Source organism: Bubalus kerabau, chromosome 2 (assembly GCF_029407905.1).
Source record: "Bubalus kerabau isolate K-KA32 ecotype Philippines breed swamp buffalo chromosome 2, PCC_UOA_SB_1v2, whole genome shotgun sequence".
Taxonomy (NCBI): Eukaryota; Metazoa; Chordata; class Mammalia; order Artiodactyla; family Bovidae; genus Bubalus; species Bubalus kerabau.
The window spans coordinates 163,891,000-163,910,937 of record NC_073625.1 but is presented as its reverse complement, the minus strand read 5'-3'; the positions used below and the strand labels follow the sequence as shown (position 1 = coordinate 163,910,937).

At 40.7% G+C, this 19,938-nt stretch overlaps 1 long non-coding RNA gene across 1 annotated transcript in view; it reads left to right on the top strand.

Annotated features, from left to right (window-relative positions):
• The first annotated feature begins 591 nt into the window (after positions 1-591).
• LOC129644042 (uncharacterized) overlaps positions 592-19,938 on the top strand; it is a 41,781-nt gene continuing 22,434 nt past the window's right edge. The window contains exon 1 of the long non-coding RNA XR_008710710.1: positions 592-4,160. This is a non-coding gene — a long non-coding RNA (uncharacterized LOC129644042). The remainder of the gene's footprint in view (positions 4,161-19,938) is intronic.

Sequence of the window (19,938 nt, the reverse complement as noted above, 5' to 3'; positions counted from 1 at the left end):
TTAAGATACAATGTTAAGTTTTTTAAAAGTTTAGGGGAAAATGGATAATACATGAAATACACATGGTACCACTGATGTTAAAACACATACCACACCCATTCACACAAATACTGTATAGTGTACATCTTAAGTACCTAATTGTGTATTATAAAAATGTATAGAGAAGGTCTGGAAGGGTACTAACCAAACTGTTCACAGTAGTTTGGTGGAGTGCATTAGCTTTACCTGTAATGTTTGATGTTTTTGAGTATGCATTCATGTATTGTTTGTGTAATGGACCAATTAATAAATTAGAAATAAAATAAAATAGAAGATGTTTTCTTCTTGTCTGTTGCTAAAGTCTCTCCTGGTGCTTTGGATCTTATGCTCAGCCTTGCTCCCCACAATTGCTTTCCCCTCAGTTCTCTCCCATTTCTTTTCCTTGGCTCTCTGCTCTGGCTTCATGGCATCAATATTTACACAGGCTCAAATTGATAAACAAACGATAAGTAACTCCTCTTCCCCAACTAGGAATGTGCCTCCTCCACTTGCCTTTCCTTCTGCCTTTCTACTTCTTTCTCTCCCATTCACTGCATGTCACACACAATCTGATTGAGTCCCTACTGTGACCCCAGACCATTTTTGTCACGATCCCCAGTGGTCACTTTGCTACTAATTCCTTTCAGTGCATTTCATTCTTATCTTTTGAACTGTTTTACCTAATTTCAGCTTTTTATCATTTGTTTAGCCTAGCAGATAGTTTTCTATTTCTTCATTTTCCTCCTTTTCATTTTTTAGGGGTTTCTCTTGTAACATATGTGTGTGTGTGTGTGTGTATACAAAGTTGAATTTTTTTAACCCAATCTATCTTTTGGGTATGGTGGAAGGCAGCCCACTTGGCTTACAGGATCTTAGTTCCCGACCAGGGATTGAATCCGGGCTCTCAAACCCCCAGGGAATTCCCCAATCTATATTTTAATACATTAGTTAGCTGTTTCCATCTATTATCATCACTAGCACTTTTAGGTATGTTTCTACCATCTTGTTTTGTGTTTTCTGTTTGAAATGTTTTTTAGATTCCCGCCCCCCCTTTTTCCCTTTTCTTGCCTTTTGTTTTCTTATTCATTTTTATCTCTTCTAAGGGTTGGGAAGTTATACATTCCATGTCCATTCTTCCAGGGATTTATCTTACAGGTTTTATCATTTTATTGTGGAAATTTTCAATTATGTACAAAAATAAACAGCATAAAGAATTTCTATGTACCTATCCTTCAGTTTAAACCATTATCTAATCTATTATTTACACTTGCGCCCCATTTCCCCCATGGACCTCTGAATTATACCAAAAGAAATTCAAGATACCATAACACTTAATATATTTTTAAAATAAAACATCTTTAAAATATAGGGTTTCTTTTAAAAAATAACTGTACTATTATTCCACTACAAAAGTAACAATAATTCCTTCCTTAATATCATTAAAAAATAGTCAATGTCTATGTTCCCCTGCTTATTTTAAATTTTTTTCATAGTGCATTTGTTTGAATTTGAATCAAACTAATGTATATATGTTGCAATTGGTTGGCATGCTTCTTAAGTCTCTTTTAATCTACAGATTCCTCACTCCCCTCTTTTCCTCTGAAATTAAAAATCAGAGTTGTTTGTCCAACAACTTGCCCAAGTTTTCTTGATTACATTCTTGTAGAGTCCCTGATCCCTGCATTTCCTGTAAATTAGTTAGATCTAGGAGCTTAATCAGATTTGGGTTCATATCTTGTCAAGATTAATTCATAAGTAGTGGTGTATACTTCCATCACATAAGGTCTGGGTATCCCTATTTTGTGATTTTGACAACACTGATAAGCATTACCTAGACCCATTAACCTATTAACTCTTCTCATTGCTTCTCACTCATTAGCAAAACACTTTCTCTAGAGAGAAAATTACCCTTTTTAATAATTCAGTGACCTTGAAAAAGTGAAAGTGAAGTTGTTCAGTCGTGTCCGATTATTTGCAACCCCATGGAGTGTAGCCTACCAGGTTCCTCCATCCATGGGATTTTCCAGGCAAGAATACTGGAGTGGGTTGCCATTTCATTTCCTTCTCCAGGAGATCTTCCCAACCCAGGGATTGAACCCAGGTCTCCCACATTGTAGGCAGACGCTTTACCATCTGAGCCACCAGGGAAGTCACAGTGACCTTGAGGTTCATATAAGGAGGTCAGGGACTTAATGCTTTACTTTAATTTCTCAGTTTTCAAAATAATGAGTATCTAGAAAGGAATAAAAGTAAATGAGTGATTGAGGAAGACTTCCTTGATATTTTATTCTGAGAAAAAGAGAATAAAGTGAGTTGATCTGGGCTGGTCTGTTTCAGAGGCTGGTAGGGAGACACCAGGAAATAACTACTCCCAAAAAGCTGAGGTTGAGAAATGGCAACCTGAAAACTTCTCTTTACTGCTGAGTCTGGGAGTAACTTGTGAGTCAAGAGTACCTTGAGGGAATAGAGACAGGAAGCCCGTATCTGGGCAGCTTGGGGGCTGGGTCAGAGCAGCATACACCACCAGAGAAAGCAGGTCAGGGTGCCCTGAGGACCCAGGGAGTGAAGAAGAGTTACACAAACGGAGTCCTGGAATATTGTGTGCTTAGTCTATGCCAAATGGAGACTGGAAATACTCTCCTTACAAGCTGACAACAAGCCAGGAAGTTTCCTAAGAAACACAGCATGGGTGGGTAACATTTAGCTTATGCCGCATTTCTTCTAGCAAGGCAATAAAATCAACGACACTGGTGCCCATGTGTTCTGTTTATTGCCTTTGTTAACCATGTCTTGACTCTTAACAAGAATTAATTTATTATTCTTATGGTCTTGCCCTGGACACAAGAAGAGACTTCAGTATTGAGACATGAGGTTAAGTACCTCCTAGTAACCACTCCTCTCATCCTCCTGTCTTTCGCTACCCTCTCGCCCTTTCCTCTCCCCTCTCCCCACCCCACTCTGCCCCTGTTGACTGTCCTTGGTAAACAAACGCTCTTTGGGAAAGATTGAGAAGGAACCTCTTCCCAGAAATACCAGCATCTTTTTAAAGGGGACTCTTGAAGGCTACCCCATCCTGCTCTCCAGAGAGAATGAGCAAGTAAAAATGGCACCAGCTGCAGAAACACGGCCAACCCCTGGCTTCCAGTGACCTTGAGTTCCAAACCTGTGAGTTTTGGCTTTTTTCCTGCCTTCAACTTTCTGAACCCATCCAGCTCAGCATTAGGTAATCGCTGTGATGATGGCTGACTCATCTGGGAATGCAGTTTTCCTGGAGGTTTGCTTTGCTCAGATAATCACACCTTGGGGGGTGGGGAACAACAAAAACTGGTTAACAAAGGCGTCTACCCCTGGATATTCAAGAATGTTGCTGGCACAGGGTGGGGAATCTCGGGGAGAAAGAGAAAAGACATCCGTGTTCTGGAACCAACTTGTGGGATATAAAGTTGCTATTTAGTCGATAAGTCATGTCCAACTGTTTTGCAACCCCATGGACTGTATAGCCCGCCAAGCTCCTCTGCCCAGCGAGAATACTGGAGTGGATTGTTATTTCCTTCTCCAGGGGATCCTCCCAACCCAGGGATGGAACCGGAGTCTTCTACATTGGCGGGCAGATTATTTTTTTACCACAGAGTCACCTGGGAAGCCCCGGACATACGGTGAAGAATCCAAAAACCATGGGGCAGGAAGGTTACAATACTTAAAGCCAGAAGCTGAGTGGTATGCAACTGAAGGAGAGGACTTCCGTGCTGGTACAGTGGATGAGAGGCCACCTGCCAACGCAGAGGACACAGGTTCAGCCTCTGGGCCAGGAAGTTTTCACCTGCTAGAGGGGCAACTACTGAGTCCATGCTCCAGAGCCTTCCAGCTTCAGCTACTGAGCCCACGTGCTGCTACTACTGAAGCCTGTGTGCTTAGAGCCTGTGCTTAGTAACAAGAGAAGCCACCACCGTGAGAAGCCCACACAACTCGGGAATAGCGCCCACCCGCCGCCACTAGAGAAAGTCCGCGCACACAGCAAAGAAGATCCAGTGCAACCAAAAATACAAATAGTAATAAATAAGTACTTTTTTAAAAAACAGAATCCCAACAGAATCCCTCTGCCATTCACAGCCGAGGACCTTCAAGACAGATTGCCCTCAGAGGTAAGATCTGTGCGAGCAGAACTCTGCCTTAGTTGTACTTTTGGTACCTAATACTGTTACTAAATGGATAAATGAACAAGGGCTTGCACATAGGTTATGCATTCTTTATTTTGAGTGTTCTGATCTGTAAACATAGCCTGAGATAATAAGTCCTAGGCTTGTTGTGAGGATGAAACGAGGTGAAATACATGCATTGCTTAACTGGGACCTGGCCCATAGTGAGCACTTCTCGACCAAAAGCCCTAGGAAAAGATTGGGTGATTTTTAGGACCTGAGAATAGCACCCATGATAATAGAGGTCACCTAGATAAGTTAAACCACCTGCTACAAAGTCTTTTTCCCCCTTTATCTCATTAAATCCTCACAACTAGCCTAGTAAGTCTTGGGAAAGCAAATATTTTGCTCATTTGACAGATAGGGAAACAGATGTAGAGAATCCAGAGAGAGATCTTGTAATCTGTGTAAGATCTCAGATCTGGTTAGTGGTAGAACTAGATTCCAGACTGTGGAAAAAAACCACATCCCATGTTTTTGTTCCCATCGTACTTAAGTGAGTTAGAGGTCATAGGAAGAAAAAGCTCCTTTTCTAGAACAAATTACATTGAAGCTGTACACAAAGTATTTCTGTTCATTGATTCATCTATTTGATCTCATCGAGGCAGGTCTATGATTCAAAAGATGGCCATGTGGCAGCCTGAATGGGAAGGGAGTTTAAGGGAGAATGGATACATGTAAATGTATGGCTGAGTCCCTTTGCTGTCCACCTGAAACTATCACAACGTTGATAACTGGCTATACTCCAATATAAAATCTAAATCTCCTGACTCATCCTCAACCCTAGTCTGCAGACTTAATCTCTGCTTACAGTTTTCTCTACATATAATTAAGAAATACATGCATATACACATTTTGTGGGGTTTTTTTTAAACATAAATGGGATCATACTAAACATACTCTTCTTCACCTTGCTTTCTACAAATCTACAGTAATCATGGACATCCTTCCATAACAGTATAATCCAGACAATAAAATGCAACATAAACTATTTTAAATAAACAATTTGATGAGTTTTGACAAGTGTACATACTCATATAACCACAACCACAGTCAAGATGAAGAGTAACTCTATCACCTTAAAAATTCCCTCCTGCCCCTTTGAAGTTGAGTCCTACCCATTGCTGCCCTAGGCTGTTTTTTCTGTTGTTGTTCGGGTTTGCAGGAGGATTTTGTTTTCAGTCTTTTTGTTTGAAATTTTAGGTTTCCTTTGTCTTAAACTTCATATAAATTAAAGTATGCAGAATTAATCTTTTGAACCTGGCTTCTTTTGCTCGTTGAAGTATTTTTGGAAATACATATTTGTTGCTCTATCAGTAATTCATTTCTTTGTATCCCTGATTAGCATTCTATCATAGAGTTGCACCACTGTGCATCCATTCAGTGTCAGTGAATAACTGGGCTGCTTCCTGTTTAGAACTGTTATAAATAAAGCTGTAGGAACATTTGTGTACAGATCTTTGTATGGATACATTGTTTTCTTTTCTCTTGGATAAATACCCAGGAATGATTCATATCGTAAGTATATAGTTCAGCTGATTTTTAAAATGGCCGAAATGTTTTCCAAAGTGTTTACATGTCTTACTTTCTCACTGAGAGTTCCAGTTGCTCCACATTCTTGCCAGGACTTGGTATTGTCACTCTTTAATTTTAGACTTCAAAGAAGTATGTAGTGGTATTTCATTGTGACTTTTTTTTTCTTTTTTTGGCCACATGGCGGCATGTGTGATATTAGTTCCTCAACCAGGTATCAAACCCATGTCTCCTGCAGTGGAAGCACGAAGTCCTGACCACTGAACCACCAGGGATGTCCCTCACTGTGATTTTTTTAATTTGCATTTCCTTTGTAACTGATGATGCTGAGCATCTTTTCATGTGCTTATTGGCCATGACTATATCTTCTTTTGTGAAGTGTCTGCAAATCTTTTATCCATTTTTATTAGCTTATTTAGTTTCTTATTATTTAAGTTGTAAGATATCTTTATGTATTCTGTATCCCATCTTTCATTAGAGATAGGTATTGCAAATATTTTCTCTCAGCCTGTTTTCATTTCGAGTAGAACATTTTAATTTGATGAAATTTTTTTATCAAAATTTTCTGTTATAGTTTATGTTCTTTCAGTCTAATCTAAGAAATCTTTGCCTACTCCAAAGTCAAGATGACTTTCTCCTTTGTTCTCTCCCAGAGTTTTTATGTATTTAGCTTTTATATTTAAGTCTGTGATCCGTTTTGAGTTAACTTGTGTATGTAGGATGGAATAAGAGGGCTCCCCAGGTGGCGCTAGTCGTAAAGAATCCGCCCGCAATGCGGGAGGTGTAAGAGACATAGGTCCGATCCCTGGGTTGGGAAGATCCCCTAGAGGAGGGCATGGCAACCTACTCCAGTATTCTTGCCTGGAGAATTCCATGGACAGAGGAGCCTGGAGGGCTATAGTGCATGGGGTCCAAAAGAGTCAGACACAACTGAAGCAAGTTAGTATGCACACAAGATAAGAGCTTAAATTTACCCTTTTGCATATGGATTCCAAATGAAAATTACCCTTTCCCTATTGAATCTTAGAATCTTAGTAAAAAAGTGGTTGATTATAAATGTAAAACCCACACAATGTAAATATAACCCCATGGAGTGTAGCCTACCAGGTTCCTCCATCCATGGGATTCTCCAGGCAAGAATACTGGAGTGGGTTGCCATTTCCTTCTCCAGGGGATCTTCCCGACCCAGGGATTGAACCCAGGTCTCCCACCTTGCAGGCAGATGCTTTAACCTCTGAGCCACCAGGGAAGCTAAATATAACCCCTAATTTTGTCAATTCTGTGCCATTGATCTACATGTGTATCTTTGTGTAAATACTATATGCTCAATTTCTGTAGCTTTATAGCACATTTTATTTTTTTTTGAAAGGCGTTCCTTATTTTTTTATTGAAGTATAGTTGATTTACAATGTTGTGTTAATTACTGCTATACAGCAAAGTAATTCAGTTATGCATATATATATTTAAATATATATATGTATATATAAACCCTTTTCCATTATGGCTTATCATAGGATATGAATGTAGTTCTCTGTGCTATTCAATAGGGCCTTGTTGTTTGCAAGTTTTAAAATAGGATAGTTTAAGTCTTCAAATTTCTTCTTTTTTTTTTTTAATTAAGGGTGGTGTGGACCATAGACTGTTTTGGTGAGTCTAAGTTCTCTACATTTCCATTTAAAATTCAGGATCAGTTTATCAATTTCTACCCCAAAAAAAGGCTGATGATATTTTGATAGGGATTTATTGAAACTGTAGATCAATTTGGGGAGAAATACCATCTCAATATTGAGTCTTCTAATCCATGAACATAGAATTCCTCTCCATTTCTTTAAGTCTTTATCTTACCAATATTTTGTAATTCTCAGTGTATAGTTCTTTTTTTTGATAAAATTGCCATTAGACCCATTTATTTTTTGATTGATTTTTAGCTGCACTAGGTCTTCCTTGCTGCATGTGGGCTTTTTCTAGTTGTGGCGAGCAGGAGCTACTCTTCATTGCAGTACTCAGGCTTCTCACTAGGGTGGCTTCTGTGTTTTAGACCACGTGTTCCAGACCACGTGCTCCAGGTGCTCCACTTCTGTAGTTGCGGAACACAGACACAGGCTCAGCAGTTGCAGCTCGTGGCCCCTAGAGCACTAGCTCAGTAGTTTTGGCACATGGGCTTAGTTGCCCCATGGCATGTGGAATTTTCCCGGACCAGGGATCAAACCCGTGTCCTCTTTACCACTAAGCCACCAGGGAAGCCCACCTTAACTTGATCACCTCTTTCTCCATGTAAGATGATATTACATCTTTGGTATTGGCTTACAGTAACATCCATCTCTGTTATTGCAAGCCACCAAGTTTGTGGCAATTTGTATGGCAGCCACAGGAAACTAGTGGACAGTTCTTTCACTTTTCTCCCCCCTTACTGAAGTGCTCTACAGCAAGTGTTAGTCGCTTAGTCCTGTCCGACTCTTTGCAACCCTACAGACAGTAGCTCTCCAGATTCCTGTGTCCCTGGGATTCTCCAGGCAAGAATACTGGAGTGGGTTGCCACGTGTTTCTCCAGGGGATCTTCTCGACCCAGGGATGGAACCCAGGTCTCCTGCATTGCAGGCAGAGTCTTTACAATCTAAGCCACTAGGGAAGCCCATTTTTACAGCAAATCTCAGTTCAAATGTTATCATTTAACCTTTTCTTCTTTCTCCTCCCCTCCCCATTACCTGTAAACAGGAGTGCACCTCTAGGGGCCTCCTTAGATTCAAGTGCACATTGTTGGCTAGAAGCTTGCTACCTGGTGCTCTGTGCCTCAAACTGCTTCACACTGGCAGCCACAGTATCTGATTGTTCCTTAATGCATTTTTAATGAGGCCCCAAATCTAAAATAACTTATGCAATCCCCTCTTAAAGACAATTTCCAAACTAATTTTAAACCTACATTTAAAATGTGTCTTCCAAGCCAGGCATAAAAACAGTGTTTCAAATAATATTTGATCTGAAAATATTTCACTATTCCCATTCACTCTTAATAAAATCATCCTCAACTTCCTGGCTTCTGATTCTAGACTAACTGCTGCTAAGCTTCTGTCTCTGGCTAGCACTGAATCACCTGTGTTGCAGTTCCCCTGAATGATCAAACAAAACAGGAAGAAAATAGACAACTGGCAAATAACTGTAGTTTTCCAAGAGGCATACAATATGCAGTTTTCCAATAGGGATCTTCACTTTTCCTCCTCAATTGCCCTGTAATGAGAATGTATTTATTTTTTCTGATCCCTGTCTCTCTCTCCCCAGCTGCTCTCTCTCTCTGAAAGTTTCTCCCTGAAACCTCAATCATACCAGAGTTTCTTCTTTCTCTGTCCTTCACCCTAGAATACTTTCCTACCGAAACTACCTAACAGACCGTACCAGGTTCAGAGTTTATCCTCAGTCCAGTAACTAAGGACCAGGTGTTATTATCAAAATAAACATCCTTTGTGTTATAAGGGAATGTGCTAGACTGAGTCAAAGGACACAGGTCAAGTCCTGGCTCTGGTTTTGTATGTCTTAAATCTTTTTTAGGGAAGTTCACATGATGTAGGGTTGAGTTTTCCACCCTGTGAGATGACTCTGTGTAGACACTTGGCAAGGGGATCAAACCAATCAATCCTAAAGGAAGACATTCCTGAATATTCACTGGAAGGACTGATGCTGAAGCTGAAACTCCAATATCTTGGCCACCTGATGTAAAGAACTGACTCATTGGAAAAGACCCTGATGCTGGGAAAGATTGAAGGCAGGAGAAGGGGACAACAGAGGATTAGATGGTTGGATGGCATTAACGACTTGATGAACATGAGTTTGAGCAAGCTCCAGGAGTTGATGATGGACAGGGAGGCCTGGTATGTTGCAGTCCATGCGATCACAAAGAGTTGGACAGGACTGAGCAACTGAACTGAACTGAGACAGTTATCTAGCAAAAAATTATATTCACTCACATAGAAAGTTATGCAAACTAATGTCCAGTTTGTGTGATTCAATTTAGTTCAGTTCAGTTGCTCAGTCGTGTCTGACTCTTTGTGACCCCATGAATCGCAGCACGCCAGGCCTCCCTGTCCATCCCCAACTCCTGGAGTTCACTCAGACTCACATCCATCGAGTCGGTGATGCCATCCAGCCATCTCATCCTCTGTCGTCCCCTTCTCCTCCTGCCCCCAGTCCCTCCCAGCATCAGTCTTTTCCAAAGAGTCAACTCTTCGCATGAGGTGGCCAAAGTACTGGAGTTTCAGCTTTAGCATCATTCCTTCCAAATAATACCCAGGACTGATCTCCTTTAGAATGGACTGGTGGTTTGTGTGATTAGGTCACCTCCATTTTGTGTGACCTAATCACCTCTATTGTGCCTTTAACACCTCTCTTTTAACATTGGCTATTCATTTTTTTCCTTTTAATTGTGGTAAAATACACATTATAAAATTTTCCATTTTGGTTTTTAAATATTTGTTTACTTATATATCTGTTTAACTGCACCGGGTCTTAGTTGCGGCGCAAGGACTCTAGCTGTGGCTCAAAGGCTTGGTTGCCCCACGGCACGTGGGGTCTCAGGTCCCAGACCAGGGAAGCAACCCACATCCCCTGCATGGCAAGGCAGATTCTCAACCACTGGGAAGTCCCTTAGCTGTTACAGTGCACGTTCAGCGGCACTGAGCTCATTCCCGTTGCGCACCTGCCACCACCACTCATCCACACAATGATCTTCATGTTGGAAACCTGAAACTTTACGCTCTCCGTGACCCCAGACCCCTCTGGCAGCCACTATTCTACCATCTATCTCTATGAATCTGACTACTCTAAGTACATCATATACTTGAAATCATTCACAGTATTTGTCTTTCTGGCTTGCTTCACTTAGCGTAATATCCTCAAGATTCATTAGTGTTGTAGTTTAAAGTATGAATAATATTCCATTGTGTTTATACACCACATTTTATTTTTTCACTCATTCATTGATGAACACTCGGGTTGCTGCCTTTCCTCTATTGCCAAAATGCTGCTATGAACATGGGTGTCACATTGACTATTCTTCCTTTTCATAAAGAAATGGTGAGGCTCAAGTATCTTTTTTCTTGTGGTGGGGGTAGTTCTAGAAGGTCTTGTAGGTCTTCAAAGAACCGTTCAACTTCAGCTTCTTCAGTGTTACTGGTCGGGGCATAGACTTGGATTACTGTGATATTGAATGGTTTGCCTTGGAAATGAACAGAGATCATTCTGTCATTTTTGAGATTGCATCCAACTACTGCATTTCGGACTCTTTTGTTGACTATGATGGCTACTCCATTTTTTTCTAAGGGATTCTTGCCTGCTGTAGTAGATATAATGGTCATCTGAGTTAAATTCACCCATTCCAGTCCATTTTAGTTCACTGATTCCTAAAATGTCAACGTTCACTCTTGCCATCTCCTGTTTGACCACTTTGAATTTACCTTGATTCATGGACCTAACATTCTAGGTTCCTATGCAATATTGTTCTTTACAGCTTTGGACTTTATTTCCATCACCACTCAACATCCACAACTGGGTGTTGTTTTTGCTTTGGCTCCGTCTCTTCATTTTTTCTGGAGTTATATGTGGCTGGGGGTCAGGGAGAATGTAAAGTTTCCAGTAGCATACTGACCTGGGGAGTTCATTTTCCAGTGTCCTATCTTTTTGCCTTTTCATACTGTTCATAGGGTTCTCAAGGCAAAAATACTGAAGTGGTTTGCCATTACCTTCTCCAGAGGACCACGTTTTGTCAGTACTCTCCACCATGACCCATCCATCTTGGTTGGCCCTACACAGCATGGCTCATAGTGTCATTGAGTTAGACAAGGCCTGGTCCATGTGATCAGTTTGATTAGTTTTCTGTGATTGTGGTTTTCATTCTGTCTGCCCTCTGATGGATAAGGAAAAGAGGCTTATAGAAGCTTCCTGATGGGAGAGAACAACAGACTGGTTCCAAATAGGAAAAGGAGTACGTCAAGGCTGTATATTGTCACCCTGCTTATTTAACTTCTATGCAGAGTACATCACGAGAAATGCTGGGCTGGAAGAAGCACAAGCTGGAATCAAGATTGGCGAGAGAAATATCAATAACCTTAGATATACAGATGACACCACCCTTATGGCAGAAAGTGAAGAGGAACTAAAAAGCCTCTTGAAAGTGAAACTGGAGAGTGAAAAAGTTGGCTTAAAGCTCAATATTCAGAAAACGAAGATCATGGCATCTGGTCCCATCACTTCATGGGAAATAGATGGGGAAACAGTGAAAACAGTGTCAGACTTTATTTTTCTTGGCTCCAAAATCACTGCGGATGGTGACTGCAGCCATGAAATTAAAAGACGCTTACTCCTTGGAAGGAAAGTTATGACCAACCTAGATAGCATATTGAAAAGCAGAGACATTACTTTGCCAACAAAGGTCCATCTAGTCAAGGCTATGGTTTTTCCTGTGGTCATGTATGGATGTGAGAGTTGGACTGTGAAGAAAGCTGAGCGCCGAAGAATTGATGCTTTTGAACTGTGGTGTTGGAGAAGACTCTTGAGAGTCCTTTGGACTGCAAGGAGATCCAACCAGTCCATTCTGAAGGAGATCAGCCCTGGGTGTTCTTTGGAAGGAATGATGCTAAAGCTGAAACTCCAGTACCTTGGCTACCTCATGCGAAGAGTTGACTCATTGGAAAAGACCCTGATGCTGGGAGGGATTGGGGGCAGGAGGAGAAGGGGACGACAGAGGATGAGATGGCTGGATGGCATCACTGACTCGATGGACCTGAGTCTGGGTGAACTCCGGGAGTTGGTAATGGACAGGGAGGCCTGGCGTGCTGCGATTCATGGGGTCGCAAAGAGTCAGACATGACTGAGTGACTGAACTGAACTGAACTGATGGGAGACACTGACTGAGTGGGAAAGGGTCTTGTTCTTATGGGCCATACTTAGTAAATCTTTAATCCAATTTTCTGTTGATTCCCTCCCTGTTGTTTGACCTGAGGCCAAACTATGCTGGAGGTAATGAAGATAATGGCGACCTCCTTCCAAGGTCACACTGCCTGCACTTAGTGCCCCTGACCCTGCAGCAGGCCACCGCTGACCTACACCTCCACTGGAGACTCCTGCACACTAATGAGCAAGCCTGGTCAGTCTCTCTTGGGGTCACTGTTCCTTTCTCCTGGGTCCTGTTACACACAAGGTTCTGTTTGTGCCCTCCAAGACTCTGTTTCCCCAGCCCTTTGTAAGTTCTGGTAGCTCTATGGTGGGGATAATGGCGACATCCTCCAACAGGGCTTATGCCATACCCAAGTCTGCTGCACCAGAGCCCCTGCCCCTGCGGCAGGCCACTGCTCACCCGTACCTCTGCAGGAGATGCTCAAACACTCAAAGGCAGGTCTGGCTCAGTCTCTTTGGGTTCTCCTGGTGTGCACAAGGAGAGCCCTTGTTTGAGACCTCCGAGTGTCTCTGTTGGTTATGGGGTTTGATTCTAAATGCACTTTTGTCCTTCCTATCATCTTGCTGGTGCTTCTCCTTTGCCCTTGGACATGGGATATCTCTTTTTGGTGGGATCCAACATTTTCCTGTCGACAGTTGTTCAGGAGCAAGTTGTAATTTTGGAGTTCTCGCAGGAGAAGATGAGTTCACGTCCTTCTACTCTGCCATCCCAAACCAGAGTGATTGATATTTCTCCCAGCAATCTTGATTCCAGCTTGTGCTTCATCCAGCCCAGCATGTCACATGGTGTACTCTGCATATAAGTTAAATAAGCAGGGTGACAATATACAGCCTTGACGTACTCCTTTCCCAATTTGGAACCAGTCTGTTGTTCCATGTCTAATTCTAACTGTTGCTTCTTGACCTGCATACAGTTTTCTCAGGATGCAGGTAAGATGGTCTGGTGTTCCCATCTCTTGAAGAATTTTCCATACTTTTTTGTGATCCACACAGTCAATAAAGTAGAAGTAGATGTTTTTCTGGAACGCTCTTGTTTTTTCAATGATCCGATTCCTCTGCCCTTTCTAAATCCTGCTTGAACATCTGGAAGTTCATGGTTCACATACCCTTGAAGCCTGGCTTGCAGAATTTTGAGCATTACTTTGCTAGTGTGTGAGATGAGTGCAATTGTGTGGTAGTATGAGCATTCTTTGGCATTGCCTTTCTTTGGGATTGGAATGAAAACTGACCTTTTGCAGTCCTGTGGCCACTGCTGAGTTTTCCAAATTTGCTGGCATATTGAGTGCAGCACTTTCACAGCATCACCTTTTAGGATTTGAAATAACTCAACTGGAATTTCATCACCTCCACTAGCTTTGTTCATACTGATGCTTCCTAAGGCCCACTTGACTTCACATTCCAGGATGTCTGGCTCTAGGTAAGTGATTGCACCATCGTGATTATCTGGGTCATGAAGATCTTTTTTGTACAGTTCTTCTCTGTATTCTTTCTACCTCTTCTTAATATCTTCTGCTTCTGTTAGGTACATACCGTTTCTGTCCTTTATTGTGCCCATCGTTGCATGAATTGCTCCCTTGGTATCTCTAATTTTCTTGAAGAGATCTCTAGTTTTTCCCATTCTATTGTTTTCCTCTATTTCTTTGCATTGATCGCTGAGGAAGGCTTTCTTATATCTCCTTGCTATACTTTGGAACTCTGCATTCAAATGGGTATATCTTTCCTTTTCTCCTTTGCCTTTTGCTTCTCTTCTTTTCTTAGCTATTTTCAAGCTCTCCTCAGACAACCATTTTGCCTTTTGGCATTTCTTTTTCTTGGGGATGATCTCGATCACTCCCTCCTTTACAGTGTCATGAACCTCCATCCATAGTTCTTCAGGCACTCTGTTTATCACATCTAATCCCTTGATTTATCTCTTCCACTGTATAATCATAAGGGATTTGATCATACCTAAGTTGTCTAGTCGTTTTCCCTACTTTCTTCAATTTAAGTCGGAATTTGGCAATAAGGGGTTCATGACCTGAGCCAGTCAGCTCCCAGTCTTGTTTATGCTGACCATATAGAGCTTCTCCATCTTTGGCTGCAAAGAATATAATCAATCTGATTTCAGTATTGACCATCTGGTGATGTCTATGTGTAGAGTCTTCTCTTGTGTTGTTGGAAAAGGGTGTTTGGTATGACCAGCACGTTCTCTTGGCAAAACTCTGTTAGCCTTTGCCCTGCTTCATTTTGTACTCCAAGGCCAAATTTGCTTGTTCCTCCAGGTATCTCTTGACTTAGGTCCTATTTTGCATTCCAGATATGCAGATGATACCATCCTTATGGCAAAAAGCAAAGAGGAACTAAGGAACCTTTTGATGAAAGTGAAAGAGGAGAGTGAAAAAGTTGGCTTAAAACTCAACATTCAGAAAAGTAAGATCATGGCATCTGGTCCCATCACTTTATGGCAGACAGATGGGGAAACCAGGGAAACAGTGACAGACTTTATTTTTGGGGCCTCCAAAATCACTGCAGATGGTGACTGCAGCCATGAAATCAAAAGACACTTGCTCCTTGGAAGAAAAGCTATGACCAACTTAGCATTAAAAAGGAGACATTGCTTTGCCAACAAAGGTCCATCTAGTCAAAGCTATGATTTTTCCAGTAGTCATGTAAGGATTTGAGAGTTGGACTATAAAGAAAGCTGAGCTCTGAAGAATTGATGCTTTTGAACTGTTGAAGAAGACTCTTGAGAGTCCCTTGGCCTTCAAGGAGATCCAACCAGTCAATCCTAAAAGAAATCAGTCCTGAATATTCATTGGAAGGACTGATGCTGAAGCTGAAACTCCAATATTTTGGCCACCTGATGCGAAGAACTGACTCATTGGAAAAGACCCTGATGCTGGGAAAGATTGAAGGCGGGAGGCAAAGGGGATGACAGAGGATAAGATGGTTGGATGGCATCACCGACTCAATGGCCATGAGTTTGAGTAAGTTCCAGGAGTTGGTGATGGACAGGGAAGCCTGGTGTGCTGCTGTCCATGGGATCACAAAGAGTCGGACACGACTGAGTGACTGAACTGAACTGAACTGAACTGTGGCTCAAGCCTGTCTTTAGTGGATTTCTAAGCATCTAGCTGGAATTTAATAATATTTAAGAGCATTGTTTTGTTCTATTGTATTTGTTTTTAATGGTTTTACTTTTATGACAAATATACTAGTTTACAAGGGCTACTACCATAACAGAGGGCCACAAGCTGGATAACTTAAAAAAAAAATTACCTTCTAGTTTTAGAGGCTTGAAGTCCAAAGCCAAGGTGCTGGGAAGGCCATGCCCCCTCTAGGACTCAGGATGGACTCCTTCCTTGCCTCTTCCTAGCTTCCTGTGCTGACTAGCAATCCTTAACAATCCCTGATTTGTAGCTGCATCAGTCCAATCTCTGCCTTCAGCATCATGTGGCCATCTCCACATTGTCTCCCTTTTGTGCATATCTCTGTTTCTGTCTAAATTCCCTTTTTTATAAGGACACCAGTCAGACTGGGTTAGGACGCACCCTATAACCTCACTTTAACTTTATTGACTCTATTTCCAAATAATGTCATGTTTGGGTGTCATGGGAGCTATAATCTCAATATATTTTTTTGGGGAAGGGTGCAATTCAACCCAGAATATTAAAGAAAACTGGCTTTCCCTTTATATGGTGATATAGAGTAGTAGAATAGAAATCCCTTAGTGACTATACACATGTTATCAACTAAGAATGAACAGGCTCTTCTGTAATAAGCAGAAATTGCATGATTCCTTTTCTCCTTGAATTTCCATTTTCTTTTTAACTCCTCACACAAATTATTACCTAATACAGTGGTTTTCAACTTCAGGTGATTTTTCCCTACATGGGACTTTTGGAAATATCTAGATCATTTGTGGTTATCATAACTTGCCAGGGGCCAAGCGGGGCAAAGCAGGGGAGAGTGCTACTGGTATCTAGTTGGTAGAAGCCAGGAATGCTGCTAATTATTAAGAACACAGGCTATTTACAATAGCCAGGACATGGAAGCATCCTAAATGTCCATCAACAGATGAATGAATAAAGAAGATGCTGTACATATATATGATGGAATATTACTCATCCATAAAAAGAAACAAAACTGGGTCATTTGTAGTGATGTGGATGAACCTAAAGTCTGTCATACAGAGGAAGTGAGTCAGAAAGAGAAAAACAAATACTGTATAATGCATACATTTGGAATCTAGAAAAATGGTACTAATGAACCTATTTGCAGGGCAGGAATAGAGACACAGATGTAGAGAATGGCCTTGTGAACAAGTCACTTTACCACTCTGAGCCTCAGTTTCTTCATCTGTAAAATGGCAATAATACCTGTTTCACAGTGTGTTTCTAAGGGTTAAATGAAATAGACTATAGACAATACTTCTGTAGACTATAAAATAAAGTTATAAAGCCTTGATGAAAATTATGGAAGGATGTTTTCTTTCCTCCTCACCTGCTATAATTGAATTAATAAATTAATAATAAATTAAATAAATAATAAATTCAATAAATTCTGTAAAGGAATATCCTTCCTTAGGCCTGAGTCCTGGGCTGAAGAATCCAGATTCAAGAGTTTTATTCTGAAATTAGAAAAAATTGACCCCCAAATTAAATCTATAGCATCTTACTAGCATTTGTTTACTCCCTTACTATATATTACAGTTGGATCCTAAACCATAAACTTTCATCAAATTCTAAAGTTGCTTCCTACCCCAGAATGGTAGGAAGTTGCAGGAGAAAGATGCCTAGTATCTAAGTCTCTGAATGCCTCATTGCACATCCTCTTTGGATGATAATGGCTCTGCTCCATGCTACATGTCTTACCTCATACTGATACACATATTTGAAGTTATTGTTTGATACTTATGGTATTCTTAATCACATAATACACAAACTTTCTCCTCACAGACTAAAGGCTGAAAGAAAAAAGAGTTCCAATGGAACACAACCTTGTAGTTCAAAAGCTTTGTGCAGATTAAAAGAACAGAATTGCTGAGCAAGTCAACACGAAAATGAATGATCGTACTCATCATTCTAGTAAAGTCATTTCTAAAAAAGTCAGCAGAGAGCTATTCAACAGGACAAAATTAAGGATTTTTAGAAGATTTAAATCAAGAATACTTGGAGACCATAAAATGTTTGTATGGCTTGTGTACTTTTGTTACAGTGTCCTCATATTAATAATGAGATTCCTTTAACATCTCATTATTATAAAATAACATATAGCAACTGCTCTGATATCTTAACCACATATATGAATTTTACCCCCATAACAGTGTTACAGCTACCAATTTGGAATGAAATAACCCCAAATGCTGTCTTTACTTTTAGTTTGTTTTTATGTCACATTTTATAACAAATGAAAAACATTTTACTTAATCTCAGCATAATCTGTTCTTTGTAAAATATGATAATTTAATTTTTCACTCATTATTCTTCCTGTTGTAAAGATTTTAAAATGCAATAAATTAAATTTATATCATTTCTTGCAGTATACATTGTTTAGAAGACATTGTTTTGCTATCTCCTTTTATCCAAGCATACATTGTCTGCCTTGAGCACTTGGGGATATTCGATCAAAATGCATTCTAATTTTAAGTATTCTGAGATCAAATAAGTTTCCCAAAAATTAAACATTTAAGTTATATGCCAGCCTGGACGGGAGGGGACTTTGGGGGAGAACGGATACACGTGTATGTATGGCTGAGTCCCTTCACTGTTCACCTGGAACTATCACAACATTGTTAATCAGCTATTAGATCAGATCAGATCAGATCAGTCGCTCAGTTGTGTCCAACTCTTTGTGACCCCATGAATCGCAGCACGCCAGGCCTCCCTGTCCATCACCAACTCCCGGAGTTCACTGAGACTCATGTCCATCGAGTCAGTGATGCCATCCAGCCATCTCATCCTCTGTCGTCCTCTTCTCCTCCTGCTCCCAATCCCTCCCAGCATCCGAGTCTTTTCCAATGAGTCAACTCTTTGCATGAGGTGGCCAAAGTACTGGAGTTTCAGCTTTAGCATCATTCCTTCCAAAGAAATCCCAGGGCCGATCTCCTTCAGAATGGACTGGTTGGATCTCCTTGCAGTCCAAGGGACTCTCAAGAGTCTTCTCCAACACCACAGCATACCCCAATACAAAATAAAAAGTTTAAGTCTTGAAAAAGCAAATTAGACATTTAAAATCTGCTGGTGTTCAAAAGAATTGGGCTAGATATAGAATGACACAGAAAAACATATCCATGGTCTATTGTCTGCTGAAAAATTACATCAATAACACTTTTGATGTTTAATGGTTATGTGTATGTATGTCAAAAAACATTCATGTATATCAACAAGTCAGAAAATATCCTCCAAATTGTTAGCAATGATGATCTGGGGGTTTGGTGCTGAGAACAGGAGGGGGGTGTCAGAGGATTTTCACATTTGAATACACATTTTTATTGAATATATTTATAATATGCAGACATTATGTTTCTACCCTATGAAGATTTTATTTTTAATTACAATCAACTGGGAATTGAGTTTTAGCAGTAACAAAACTAAGTCGAATTTGATAGTTACTTTTTGAAAGTGGGGTCCCTATCACATCAAGGCACTTGAAACTTGTCTGGTTCAACCACGAAGGAATTTGAAGACACTCCCCACACACAACATTTGCCTCAAACTCTCTGAATCCAGAGCTGCCCTCCTCCCCGACCCCAGGACTAAATGTTGTAGTTCCTGAAAGGTTTATACAATTAGCACCTCTTTTTTTTTAATATTTATGGGTGTTTTGTGTTGTTTTTTTTTTTTTTTTGGCTGTGCTGGGAGTTAGTTGCAGCATGCACAATCTTTAGTTACAGCATGTGGGATCTAGTTCCCTGATCAGGGCTCGAACCTGGGCCCCCTGCATTGGGAACTCAGAGTCTCAGCCACTGGACCATGAGGCAAGTCCCTCAGTTAGCTCTTCTTGAATAGCTAGTGCGTGCTAGAGTTGAAATGCTGTGCAGAACTCCAGAGCAAGCTTTTCAGAGGAGAATCACAGTCTCAGCTGACTCAAAATGAAAGGTGGGTCATTTCATTCAGTTTAGGAATGTTGAAATAATTTTAGCTTTTTGGTTTCGGTTTGAATGGCTTATTTTCCAACCTTGGACTTTGTTTCTCTAGAACACGTTTCTGTTCACTAAAGTAGTTACATTCTCCAGACTCTTTCTATTCTCCCTATCTCTTGGTAAAGT